The sequence below is a fragment of the Lepidochelys olivacea genome (genome assembly GCF_965140295.1).
Source record: "Lepidochelys olivacea isolate rLepOli2 genome assembly, chromosome: 8".
Taxonomy (NCBI): domain Eukaryota; kingdom Metazoa; phylum Chordata; order Testudines; family Cheloniidae; genus Lepidochelys; species Lepidochelys olivacea.
This window is the reverse complement of record NC_140418.1, coordinates 6,787,323-6,801,584: the sequence shown is the minus strand read 5'-3', so window position 1 is coordinate 6,801,584 and position 14,262 is coordinate 6,787,323.

Below are 14,262 nucleotides of genomic sequence, written 5' to 3'. Positions count from 1 at the left end.
TGTCAGGGTTAGAGAGAACAGCTTGCTCCCTAAGGGGGTTCATCCTACGGCCTTGTCAGCGCACGTGCTGTACTGCTTGAATGTTCCCGGGATAGTTCAACCCTCCCAGCCTGGCCACAGCTACGTGGTATAAAGGTAGGGGAAGGAAAGTCCGCCGTCCTGGTCTCAGGTACCTGTAGAGTGGTATGCCTGTGTCCACATGAGGGATGGGACAAGTATAACTACTGGTAAAAATCACCCCCTCACTCACATACTTACACAGCTACCTAAACTGCACAGACCAGGCCTACGGTGCAGCCGTATTTGAGCTGGAAGGCGGTTCTCAGCTCATATAGACAGACGCACCTGCGCTAGCTTGAGACGGGGTAGCAAGGGCAGCGGCTCAGCGAGCCCCCCCAGTACACACCCACGGGGTCCAGGCAGGTACATACCTGATAGATCTGCCCCTGCTCCGCTGTCCTTGGTAGCGTGTTAGCTCGAGGAGAGCTGGGAATCACGCCTCCCCGTTTGAATGCAGACGTTCCCTTCGTGAGCTGGGCGTGCAACTGCCATTGGCTTTTAATGCGACTTGTTCTTGGACTTCCTTTCAGCGGGACTTGTGCTGCCTGGCACACTGGGCTTCTCCGCACACACTCCTTGTACCCTACACACACTCATTCACGCTCCTCTTGGGATGTCGGTGCCCTCAGCTTGGGAAAGTCCCTGTTCGGTCCATGCTGCTGCAGTACCAGCAGGGTAAGCAAAAAAGAACAGCACGTTAGCTTTTGGGTGGCTTGGTTAATGATTTTCGATTCCCAAAGTCAATGACAGGGAAGTACATAACACTGAAACTCACTGCGGAGATTTGGTGCTAGATTGAGTCCCTGTGGTTAAAGCTCAGTTTGCAGGCAAATGGTCACAGCTGAGAAGAAAAGAGGTTAGATATGTGTGTGGTTTACTCTCGGTTTTCAGATGTTTTCTCTCTCTCTCTCCCTTGAAATAACCTGTTCTGTTACACAAAACTGAAGGCCAATGAAGCTCAGATGCGGTATTTTGCAAGCCCTAATTTGAAGCACTCAGTTTGGTTTCTTGGTGCAGTGTTCCTGTCACAAGCCATGGTTTCAAGTAGTCTGACTCCTGGATCCCAGCTGTGGAATAAGTACAGGCCCCAATGCCTGATTATAGTCATTTTGCATCCTATTGGTAAGGGCCTAATTGAATAAGTTTTAAATCACAAGGTTTCAGTGTTTCTGAGGCTGCCTTCAACGTTCTAAGCTCCCTGTCTGTGAATTGCCAATGCCCCTCGTTTGTGCACGCTGAGCGTTGCACAACGTAAAGGTGATGCGGCCACTTCTTGGAATAGCAATCACCCGTCTGTCTGAAAATGGTGCTTACGGTCCATCCCAACAACCCTGGAGATGACTGTCACTGAAAGAATGGAAATGTTTTTTTCTCTCCGTGCATTTGACAGCACTGTGTATCAAACTTGCGCAGATTAACTGCTCCCCAGCTAGTCTCTTCCCCTTTTCTTTGTGGACGGCTCTCATGGAGAAGAGAAACAGAGCAGAATGAGATCATAAAACCCCAATAATTGGCAGGGAGACTCAGGCACAGAACCAGAAATGACCTCTAATTTAACTTCATTTAATTTTAACTACGTTTCCAGTGAGCGGTGCCCCTTTTAAAATAAGCCCCAAGTAATAAACATGGGAGACCCAACCTCGCCTTCCAAACCTGACTGATCCAGCCCCCAAGTTCCTAGCTGGGGAAGCCTAGATTTCAACAGGGTTGCAACAAGATGGGGGTGTACAGTAAATCTGTGCCCACAGGGATCCCAGTGGGCTATTGCTAGGCTACTGCACATCCTGCTAGCTCAGTGTCATGGCGACAGCAGGGATCGACCTGGGATTCTGCTCAACAATCGCGCGTCCTTGCCACTCCATCCACGAGGGAATTGGGGGTAGTGAAATAGGGCTTCTGGCCCACAGAGCACCAGGGGGACATGCACAATCCCCGGTATATTGCATCATCCCGATAAACAGTGGGGTCAACAGGGCGGGGGGGAGCTAGCTCCAATGAAACACCTACTCCGCTAGACAATGCCTGTCCTATTTCTACTGTGTTAGTGCCCACAGGCCCCGTGGACAATGCTAGGTGCTGTACCAACACCTGTGCCTGCCACCAAGCGCCTGCAGGATTGAAGAGATCCCTTTACAGTGATTGCGTTACACCTGGGATAGTATTGACGCAAACTGACTTTGGGTTAAAGACGCAGCAACTGATTCTTACCTGTCCTTGGGGGTGGTTTCAGCCCAAGTTTCTCTGACCTAGTAAAACCAGGTAAAGTCTCTTCGTTCTTTTACTGTGTATGTTCCAGCTGGATGACTTCCTCTTGTTTATTTGCCCTTCTCTTTTTACTGGCGCTGCTGAGATACCATTGTCACCGGCATATCATTTCAACTAGTTTTCTGGTGCTTGAGTTGATTGCTGATTAACTCGAGGTTCTTCACACATTTGCATAGGCCAGCGAGGACCCTCCCCTGTGTACGTCTGCCCCACGTTACAAACTTCTGCTCTTCCCCCTGGGGCTCAGATCCACGTCTGATCAAATCTGGGGCGTGGCCATGCTAGCTTTTACCAAACATGAGAGGTAAAGTCCAGAGAAGATAAGCTCGTTATTCAGGTGGAAGACAACCTGCTAGAGATCCAGGGCCTTTCTGGGTAGCCATGGCAGGCCTGGGAGGGAGAGCTATACAACAGCCATGAACTAAGGTCTTCATCCAGCCAAGAGCAGCCTAGCTGCAGGGCCTGCTGGCTGGGCACGCAGTTGTTGTCTTGCCATGTGCCACGGGGTCCAGGACTTGGCGTGCGGTGGCCCCAGGGGATGAGATGTTCCTTCCCTGTATGGCGGTACTACCCCTTGCATCCCTAAGGATCCTGTGAAATGCGAAGGGGGAGCGATCCCAGACCAGTGTCTTCCCTGCACATGCAGTGATGGAGCTGGTTCACAAGGTGGCGGCATCCACCCAGCACAAGACTCTAACCCTGGGTAGTACTTGAGGACAAGTTCCTGCTGTGAGCAGTTCGGCGTCAGTTGTTCCTGTCTCTCCCCCCAAATACTTGGAGGGACGGGGACGATTCTGCCTCTTCCTTTCTTGAAGCGTTAGGGAGAACTTGTGGATTTTCCTTCTCCAGCCGTTGCTGGAGGCTGGCCGTGCAGACCTGGCACTGCCTGACGCTGTCACAGTTGGCCCTGCCGGCTACTTGGGCTGCTTTGCCAATGCACCTCGAGCCCCACTAGCCACTGCTGCATTTCCCCAGGCCTGGTTCTGCATCCACAGAACTAATGCACCATCCCTTGCTGCTCTAGCCAAGGAACCCAGCGCCTGACTTGCACCATCCCAGCTAGGGTAGTCCTGAGTGCAGCGCTCCGGCCGTACAGGAGAACAGGTTCTGGTTCTTTGGCTTGAGTGTTATACAGGACAATGAATGAGATGATCATAATGGTCCCTGCTGGCCTTAAAACTCTCCGACTCTACAGACCAAGTGTCCAAAACACGGCCAGTTTTGTGATTGGAGCTAAACTGAGGCGTGCTGCAATTGTTCCACTTGTGATCTGACAGGCCCCAGAGATGATCAGGCCTGTGCATTTAGCCCACTGCAGTGCCTTCCCGATCCCTCATCCCAGTGGTAACATCGGGGCAGAAGGGCTTACAACGAGCAGACTGCACCCTCTCGGAGGATCTCTCCGCTGCTGGCGGGTGAGCCTGAGGCAGGGGCAGTCCTGCCAGCCCTGGGCACTCCGAAATCACGAGTCAGGCCTCAAAGTCATGAAGTTGCCTTAAAAATCTTGAGAGGAAAAAATATGAATAAACTCTGGGATTCTTTTCTTTGAGCAGCCCTGGTGCAATGCAGTCCCATGCATGCCGACTCCAGCACGGGGCATGCGAGTGGGGCACCACGGCGGGTAAGGAGGGTGCTCAGCCTTTTCAGCACCTTAGCGTTAAAACACTGGCAGGCTCTAGCCCCCTGCTGCCTCTCCCTCCGTGGCATGGTCAGGCAGAGGGCTAAGGCTCAGAGCTTATGGAGCTGCCAGCATGAGCCACCCGCCTCCTGTCAGGCGGGGAAATGCTGTCCCTGACGTCCCAGAAACTGCGGTGAGCATGGTTCCCAAGCCAACGGATTTCCCTCAACATTGACGCACTGGGGCCCGTTTTAGGCTCGGGTCTCCACAACGGACTTCAAAGCCGTCGCCCGTGTGACGAAGGAAGCGCTTAATTTGGCAGGCTCCTGCCCCTTGGAGTGACCTGCTCAGAGATCTCAGCCCTGAGCTGCTGCTGCTGCCTTAATGACTGTGCTGGGCATGGCAAAGACAGTCTGCAAAGCTGTTGGGTGGTCAGATAACTGGGGAGCTGGATGTGGTTAGTCGTGCTGGTCTCTTTCCAAGCCCAGGGAGATTCTGGCCCTGGAGTGAGCCGAGATGGCTAGTGAGCCATGAGGCATGGCATAGTGTTGTGCCTCAAGCTATTGGGAGCCTTCATATGCTCAGACTTGGGGCATAATAGTCATAGGTTGGAGCCAGGGAATTTGAATCTCATGTCACTCTGAATCCAAACTTCCCTAAAGTTTGGGGTGTTCAGATGTGGGGAAGTGGTGGATTGGCCTGTCACATTATTCCTGTTCAGCCTCAGAATCCAGAGACAGGCCCAATACGGAACTGAGGCCAGGGAGGAATTTCGAGATTAGATGGTTTGGATCAGGCCCGTCTCTCTTCTTAAAGAACTCTGGACACACCCAGCGTGGCTGCCTGTAAGTCACCCCCCTCCTGTCCCAGCCTTCGGGTGAGGCCTTGAATGATTTCTTCACGCTCCGTCTTCATCAAACTCCCCAGTGTACAGCATGGAGGGGATGCTACCGAGGATGTAATGCGGATGGGGCCTTGGACCTGCCATGAACAGAGTGCCTGCCACAGGTGGACAGGATCCCAACTCCAGGACACTTCTCCGAGAACTAGCCATCTTCCCCATGGAGGTCAGAGCACCAGGTGTTCAGAGGGACAGGGGTGCATTTTGGGAAGAACAGGGCAGGGTCCTGAGCCTCAAGCTCGGTAATATTGAAGCAGGGGTGTGCACAGGATCTGCCTGAGTGCTCTCCCCTCCCACTGGCCGGCCATGGACTCAAACAGCCACGAAAGCACTGTTGGATTAAGGGGTGAGGGTGGGGGTGCTTGTCAGCTTTTGGGTCCTGCTGTTCCTTTGTGGAATGCTTTGCAAAGAGATCCAATAACACAGAGACAAAAACATTCCCCAGAACCTCTGGTGTGGGGTTTCCTGTTTGTTGTGCAACACACCTGGTGCCTGTAATTGACTCCGAGAGTTTTGTCAACAAAACACCATGGAAGCAAACTGGCTGGGTCCTTAATCTTCCCCCTGCCTATAGCCGTCTCCGCATTCACACCTGTGCAGGGCTGTGTGCAAGGATGCAGGTGTCTGCTCAGCCATCGCAAGCACACAGACGTGCCCAGGCTCGTGTCCAACCCTGCATGCTTGCTTGCTCACTAATGTACCTGAAGGGCCTCACCCCAGCATGCATGACTGCAGGTGGGCCCGAGCACACGTCAATACAGATACCCACGCGTGAATGCACAGGCTCAGGTGCAATTAGCAGGAGTATGCCCCAATGCATGTACGCAGGTACAAGGGCAAGCGTGAAACACAAGCCGTACACACAGAGGAGCAGATACATACATACGCAAGCATGTACACATGCAAGCCTATCCCTCTGCGCCCAGCCACAGCTATGCACAACATGCCTATTTAACCTCCTGTGCAAGCATGGATGGACCCGTTGCCCATGCCACGCATGCAGGTTCAAATCCTGCTTGCATACATATGCCTACGCTGCATGACTTTTTTCTCCTGCGACATCTTGCAGCTCCAGGAAGATCCCCTCTGGGGCAGGGGAGGGAAATCTGCAGTAAGAACTAATGTTTCCTAACCTCAGGATTAAGTTTCCCTGGAGGAGACGCGTTGGTCTGGTGGGCTGCAGCCTGCAGTTGTTTGGCTGGCGGGGGGCACAGTGGGACTCACACTTTCTCTTCTTTCCAGCAGGGCTCTACAGGGGTTAAGAAGCTCCAATGACTGGAAACCCCCAGAGGGTTTCTGAGGCGAGGGGTCCGTCTGCCTCAGCTCTCGTGTATCAGCCAGGGCTGTGACTGGCCTTTGCCTCCCTGGGGCTGCCTGACAGCCTAGTAAACACGTTTCAAATGAACGCCGCCAGACGCGGGACTTGCATTGCAATCGATCACCCCCTAAGTGCTTTTTGCCGTGTCCTTTCCGAGGCACCAGGTCCTGCCAGCCACAGCCCGGGGCAGCGATGGTCTGCCTGCTGCAGCATCCCCGCCAGCTGTCCTGCGCCAAGGTGGGCCGGAGGTGGAAGGGAACACAGCTCCCATTGCCGAGGCGTCCGCTGCAAGTACAGTAGTTCCCCCCACTTCTCCATGGCTGAATAGCACCCTGGGGAGATTTGCCGGGGGTGACTTTTAGCTGAGACAAGGTGCCCCTGGCTTTGCCCATGTCGAAGCTTCTTGTTGGCCCTCTAGAAGTGGGGGGCCTGGCCTGGAGCTGTGGCTGCAGCAGTGCATGGGCTGGGCCCGTCCAGCCTGCTTGTAACGCTGCAGTTACACCAGGGGGGTGGATTTGGCCCTCTCGTGCCCCTCGGCCCCCAGCAGGCAGACACAGCAGCCTTCAGGAACACAGCAACTTCCTGATCCCCAGGTGGGCGTGCAAGCCTGGCACTCCCAGCAGCACCCCCTTTTCTCCACCCCCCCAGCTCTTCTCCCCTCTCCTAGGGCCACCCTCAGTAGGGGCCACGGAGTGCATAGCGCCCCTTGCTCTCCCCTGCCCAAGGACCGCGAGCAGAGGAGCGACGGGGGGAATCCAGAAATGCCTCCCGTTAGAGAGGGAGCCGTCGTTTTCGGACCTGGAACGAGGGTCTGATGAGAACCGGGCACTGCCAAGGGATTTTTCATAATTGTAGAACTTGCTTCCCCTCTCCCCGCGTTGTTGATAAATCCCTGGGCAGCCCGAAAGAACGAACAGCTGTTTTCTTACCAACCTCCCACCCGCCGCTGGATGGGACAGACGGGAATTTGGGGGGCGGGGGCGTGGGGGATGGTCCCTGGGGCACGCTCCTCCACAGCTGCTGAGTTTTCTTGCGGGTGGCAGAAGGCGACGGGGGTTTCCCCCGGGCCCTGGCCAGCCATCGGCGCGTGAGCTCAGCCCACCCCGAGGAGTGTTCAGATGCTGCCTTCTAACTCGGGGTCTCCTCCAGCCGAAAAACCAGAAACTGACCTAAGGAGCCAGCCGGGCCTACCCGCTCCTGCCTCCCTGTCTCAGCCTTGTGGAAAATGCGTGCGGAAACGAAGACTAAGCCTAATGAATACCAGGCAGGGCATCAGCCAGGTTTCTTTTAACCTCTCGGAGTGAAAAGTGGAGTGCTGCCCAGTGGGGTCCGCAGGCTCCGCGGTTGCGGGAAGGAGGCGGTGCTGGGGGTGGGGGAAGAGTGGGGAGAGGGCGCCGGGCAGCAGCAGGGCCTGGAGCGGCCATGCATCCTGCTGCACGAAGGGAGAAAAACTAGGTACATCTGCAGCAAGCTGGGCTCTTGGCCCTGGCAGTGCTGAGTGGTGGAGCGGCTCTGCTGCTCTGCGGCTCGAGGAGGAAGGGGTGGGCAAGAAGTTAGGCTTCAAGCCGAGGCCCTGCCCCTTTGCCCGGCCACCAACTAGCTTCCCTCCCCGAGGAATATCCCACTGCTACCACCATTGCTTGCTGAGCTCCTCGTCTTGCTAGTAAACGGTCAGGGGGTGGTTTTGTTTTTTTGCTTGCCTGAACATATTTTAAATTATAACCCACCAGGCAAAAAGACAGAGCAGTGACCAGGCCTGCTGATATGCATCCCAACAGGCCAGGCCAGTTTCTGCCTTCCCCAAAGCCCCGGCCACGAGCAGCAGAGCTTGGATTCAGAACTGAGCCTTCCCCACACCCAAAGAGTGCTCCGCTGGGGGACTGGGACATAGACCGACCGCTGTCCTCTGGAGGCACTGTTAACACAGCAAGTCCCTCCTGCCGGAGTTGGGGCCCAGCCTTGGCAGCTAGGTCCTGCTGTGCGATAAAGAGATGCCAATCAGGCTGTGAGAAAGTTGGGATCCTTTGGGCTGAAAGCTGCAGCCACAACTTGTTACAGTTGTGGTTGAGTGTGTGGGTAGGGGATGTGGGCATGGTTGGGGGGTGCATGGGGGCGGTTGGGGGGTGCACGAGTGGATAGGGAGGGCTGGATTGCCTGCCCACTCCCTTTTCTCCAATCACTGGGGTGGAGTGGGAGGACCTGCACCCTAGAGCCAGCCCCAGCTCAGAGAGCCCTGGAGGACCAGCTTCACTGGGGTCCCCTGTCCCACTCCTGGGCCCTATGAGAGGCATACAGTTGTCAACCCTCCTGGTTTTGCCGGGAGTCTCCCCGAGTCAGACTTGATCTCCCAGAGGCTTCTGAAGCCAAACCGGGAGATTGACCGCTAAAAGTCCAGCAGCGCAGCAGGACTAAGGCAGGCTCCCTGCCTGCCCTGACCCTGTGCTGCTCCCCGAAGTGGCCGGCACGTCTCTGCAGCCCTGGGGGGAGGGGGCACAGGGTCTCCGTGCATTGCCCCCGCCATGAATTCCGACTCCACAGCTCCCACTGGCTGGGGCTATTCATGGAGACCTCCTGCCCCCCCACCCTCCTCCCCTGCCGCCTAGGAGCCGCAGGTATGGGCTGGCCGCTAACCAAGCGGCGCGGGGCCAGGGCAGGCAGGGAGCCTGCTTTAGCCCTGCTGCTCCACTGATCAGGACTCGGAACCGCCCAAGATAAGTGCCGCCTAGTTGGAGCCCGCACCCACTGTCCCAGCCCTGAGCCCCTTCCCAGAGCCTGCACCCCTTCCTGTACCCCAGCCCTGAGCCCCCTGACACCCAAACTCCCTCCCACAGTCCACCCCCCCGCACCCCAATCCCCTGCCAGCCCTGAATCCCCTGCCGCACCCAAACTCCCTCCCAGAGCCCGCACCCCCTCCTGCGCCTCAACCCTCTGCCCCAGGCTCAGCCCAGAGTTCCCTCCCACACCCTAAGCCCCTGCCCATCCCAGTGCAGGTGAGTGAGGGTGGAGGAGAGCAAGCGACGGAGGGAGGGGGGATGGAGTGAGTGGGGGCAGAGCCTTGGGGCAGGGGATGGGGCAAGGGTGTTTGGATTTGTGTGATTCAACGGTTGGCAACCCTAGAGAGGCATCGCCGGGCTGCTGCTGCAGGTGACATCCTCGAGGTCACGCTGGAGCTGCTGCTTCTTGGCAGCCCTGGCCGGTGCCACCTGGGGATGGTGGAAGTGCGAGGATGGAGATGGCCGGGGCGGGGGGCGAAAGCAGGCTGGATTGAGGGCAGCCGGGCTCTGGGTGCCCCGTCCGGAGGGAGCTGAAGGCTGCCTGCAGGGAGAATGGCCATCCCGTGTGGCTCAGCGCGGTAGGGCCTGTGGCATCTCCGCAGCCCGCTGTGCTCATTGGCTCTGGCCCCTCGGTGCTGGAACAGCACCCAGGGTTGCTCCTGGCGTCGATCGGCCTCTCCGGCCCTCGCAAAGCAGGTATGAAGGGCGGCTTTGAGTCCACAGGGCCCGAGCCGTCCCCAGCGCCTGGCTGGCAGCCAGCAGCATTTTCTAGCTTCTGCCTCTGGAAAATCTGCAAACGAGGCAAAACCAAGCCGGGGCTGGGTAAGGGCCAGGGGCTCAAACAACTGCGGCTGCCAGGGCTCTCCGACAGGAAGGGAGAGCCCCAGCCAACATTCCAGCGCTTGGCCCTTTAACTCCCGTGCTCCTGAACCATGCTGCGTTGTATCCAGCAGCGGGGAATCGCTGCCCTTTGACCACCCCTGCCTGTGGTAGCCTACCCCAGCACCAGGAGCCCTAGTCCAGTTATTAGCACCCTAACGAGGCCCTGCCAATTGGCGTTACAACCAGCTGATCTGGGTTCGAATGTCCATGTAGTTAGTTCTGGCTGAAGCTGCTGGGGCAGGTCCTTTCCTAACCAAGCAGGTGCCCAGATGCTATGGGGAGAAAACCGGTGTAAGAGCCTAAGTAGGCAGCAATGGGGCACAGGCTGGTGGACTCCTGCATGCTGGCACGCTCTGGGGGGCTGGCAATATGACCAGGCCTGCCCCTGCCCCAAACCAGGCTGTGCAGCAATCAACAGACATGCCTTTCATCAGGGCCTTCGCTCGGCCGCAATCTGGCTGCCCCAGCAGGGGAGCAGCCCAGCGACCGCACGGCCCCAAGGTGTCCCCTGCCCAGCGTGGCCAGGAGGTGGGTTGTGCAAGTGGAGGGGCACGGTGCAGAAGAGAAGGGGAGCCTGGGGGAGGCGCTGTGCAGGGAGCCGCGTCCTGCTCAGGGCCGGAGTCTCTGGGGCTCAGCGCATTGCATGTCAACCAGGCGCTCCTGGAAAACGGAGTCCTGGCATGGGGCTCATTGAGACCCACCTAGAGCTTGGAGCGTGCCAAGGGAGCCATGGCCCAGCCCTGAACTTGGCTCCAATAGAGTGCCTGGCACCCTCCAGGTATCAGCCCAGCCCTCCGGCAGAGGGGGTGGCCCAGGTGCCAAGTGCCGCCACCACGAGTCTCTGTTGCCAGGAGGTTCTGCTCCCAGCAAGCACTCCCTGCTGGGGCCACGTGCTGCAGTACGCGGGGGCGGCTGGCTCCTTGGCATCTGGCCACTGCTCCTGCCCGTGTGCTGGGCCTTGGCCAAGCCCCCTGGCATGGAGGCAGGATTCAGCATTTGTCCCTCCCAGCCCCAGCCCTACCAGGGCTTGAGCCCGGATGTGCAGGGAGGGAAGGAGCAACGATGTAGCCCCTTGCTTTTGTCCCGGCTCCAGGGCCCGTTGTGTAGTCAGCCCTTCTCTCCCCCAGAAGTGGGGCTTGGGCAGGGGCAGGTGTGAGGCTCTACCTGGAGCCGGGTGGGCTCAGCCGTGACCTGGCTGTGGCTCCAAGGGAAAGGAACAGGCAGGCCAGCTGCGCGGGAGGGAGGTTACACAAACATTCCTGGCTCCTGGAAAGGAAGTGGAGATTAACCAGCCCCCCTTGGGGCCTGACTGGAGGTGCCGGATGGCCGGTGCTCTGCCTTTCACCCGGCCATTCCCAAACCTGCCAGAGCCTGGCGCTCACACAAGGGCCCCTGTCCTGCACAGGCAGAAGGCAAGGGGGGCAGGGGCGGAGAGCACAAGGTGAGCGCCTGAGCCCTGCAGAGCCTGGCTGGAGGGAACACAGCAGGGCCGGGGGGGGAGAGGAGCTTGTCGGGGCAGGAAGGAGCTGGGCAGAGGGGCCCTCTGTCCGTGGGAAGGCAGGTACCAGCCCGGCTGCTGCAGGCCAGTGGGGTGATGGGAGCAGGGGCCCCAGAACGACAGGGGTTCTGGGGCGTAGCCAGCCTTGGATTCCTGCCCCATCCCACCCAGGGTGCCCCCAATAGCAGCTCTTCTCCAAAGCTCTTAAGTCCCCAGAGGCTTTATCCTCCCTTCGGAGTGACTCCCAGGTCCCGCTGCCTGGGGCTGGGCCGGCTAACCCCACCCTCCCCACTGCAAAAGTCAAGGCAGGAAAGAACAAGCTGGGACCAGAGGGAGAGCCGAAGCCAACGTGAATAGTGGGCTGGGCGATGATGGAGGGAGACCCAGCCCTGCTGGCTGGAGGGGTGGAGTGAGCCAGCGCGAAGACTGGCAGAGGGGAGAGAGGCGAATGCCCCCCTGGCTCAGGTTGGCTGACTTGGCTCAGCAGAGGAGCTGACGTCGTAGGGTGAGGCCCCGGCGTTCGCGTGCGTAGCCTCAGGCAGACGGGCACCTAGCCTCGCCTCCTGTGGCCCACTCCCCAGGCCCCAAGCTCCCTTGGAAGGAGGGGAGCGCGATGGAGAGGAAAGACTTGGATGGAGACTCCTGACTCAGACACATCCCGGCTTTGCTTTCTGCTCTGCTCTTCCTCCTCAGTCCCGCTCCTTCCCAGCCGATTTTCCTGCTGGCCCGTTCTGTCCCTGCGGCCTGGGGCATGCAGGGTCCCTGGGCTGGGAGCTGGGCCAGGATGAATGATTCACATCTGAGGAGTTCCAGTAAGTGCTCAGGAAATGGGGTACAGGGAGGAGCCAGCTAGGGTCACGTCTTAGCCCAGCTGTCCTAAACCAAAGGGAACGGGAGTGGGGAGCCCACACAGCCTCATGCCCTGGCGGCCCTGGTCTATGCTAGGGCTGTAACTCACCAACAGGGCGGCTCCACCCTAGGTCAGACCCCACAGTGGTATGAACAATTGAGCCAGGTCTGCATTGCAGCCTACAGCAAAGCTAGCCCCGTGGTGAATTGTGGGACTCCTCGGCCTCTGGGCGGTCAGAGAGCCTAGCAGGAGGAGACCCAGGAAGCAGAGGCAGGAGCTGGGATTTGCAGGGAGTTGCCCTGTGACTGTATGCAGCCTTTGTGTGAGGGGATGGCGTGGCGGGATGGAGTGTATAGCCTGGAGCGAGACGGGGGCCGTGTTCGCTTCACCCTGGCAGCTCTGCTACCGCAGCTTCGCTGCTGTTCCAGCCCCATGCTCCTGCCTCTGCCAAGGGGGCTCACTCCCTACCCGTCGCACTCTGTGCGCTGCCCCCGGGGCCTCCACAGCCCTGCCAGCAATAACAACCGGCTCTGCGCTGCCAGGAACAACGCTCGTTTGCAATTCTCCCGGCACCTGCCAGCCCAGCTCCTCCAAGGCCCCTGTGCGGGTGCATATCGTTCACGCTGTACCTCTGGCACTGAGGTTAAGGGCCCGCTACATTCGTGGGAGTCTTCACGTGGGTTTTGGATCAGGCCACGTTACCATCTTTCCTCAGCATGCACCTCACTCCTGACCGGCAGCTCCATTGTAACCCAGGCTGGGCTTTCCAAAGTGGCCTACAAGAGGAAAGCGCCCAAACCCTATTGCCACTTTAAAAACAAAAAACCAGCCCTCGACTCTAACTTGCAGCATCCCCATCTGTTGCGGTACTGGACCCCTCCCTACCCTGTCCATGCACTTCAACCCTGATCTGCAGTCCCCCGCCCTCCAGAGGCGCAAGAGCAGTGCTGTATCTGAACCCTCTTTCTAATCCCCTTGGGCCTTCCTCAACCACCCCAGCTGGCTGTGGGAGGGGCTGCCCTGCTCTCTGGGGACTGTGCCTTCCCACCTCTCTCGTTCGAGCTCTGTGTTGAGCCTCTCTCTGCAGCTTCAGGCCTGCACACGGGCAAAGTAGCCAGCATGCAAGATTAGGACCTGGGTCCAGATAAGTGGCTCAGCCCAGCATCTCTTGCTAGCAGTCACCATCTCTCTCAGAGCCCTGTATTTACCCAAGAGCTGTAGCTTACGAAAGCTCATGCTCAAATAAATTGGTTAGTCTCTAAGGTGCCACAAGTACTCCTTTTCTTTTTGCAAATACAGACTAACACGGCTGTTACTCTGAAACTTACCCAAGAGGGACACTTCTCACCTCCCCCGCCCCCTCCCCGCCTCTATATGCCTCCTGCTTGACAAGCCCTGACATTTGCTCACGGTGATCCTATGCTACCTGGGATGCTGTGGCAGAAGGCAGGTTTTGCCAGGTAAGAGAGAGTATTACAGCATTCGTATTCGTGGGCAGCGGGGAAAGGTGGGGTTGTTCGATGGAGCTGGCTATCTTGATGTGAAACCCTAGAAGCAAGGTGCTATGGTTTTTACCTGGATGCAGCTAACCAAGATCAACCCTCTACAACCCCCAGGCTATACCTTGATGTAAACCACACCTCCTTGTTTGCAGTGAAGACATAGCCTTAGCAATACAATCGACTGTGAAGTGGGTAAGCCAATTCCTGGCGATGAGCAGGACGTGCCAGGCTCCCTGCAGTACAGCAAGAGCCCCTCTTCTCTTCGAGGGGAAAACGCAGGGCCATGCATAGCTGGTGTTTCACGCCACGGGGCGCAATCACATGTGCACAAGAGGGGAATACTCTGCTTTAGCCAAAGGAAGCTCCTGTGCTAGCCTTCTGCTTTTCGTTAGAGGTGTACAATCTGTATTCCAGCAGGCAGCATGCTTCACTGAGTAGGGCTACGGGCTGGGAAGCCTGAGCTCCGTTTCTGGCACTATGTTGCAGCATGACCTTGGGTAAAACACATAAACCGCCCCCTGCCTCAGTTTCCCCACTTGCAAAATGAGAGCGATGCTGCTTGCCTGGCTATGGAGCCATGAGGTCTATGCATTG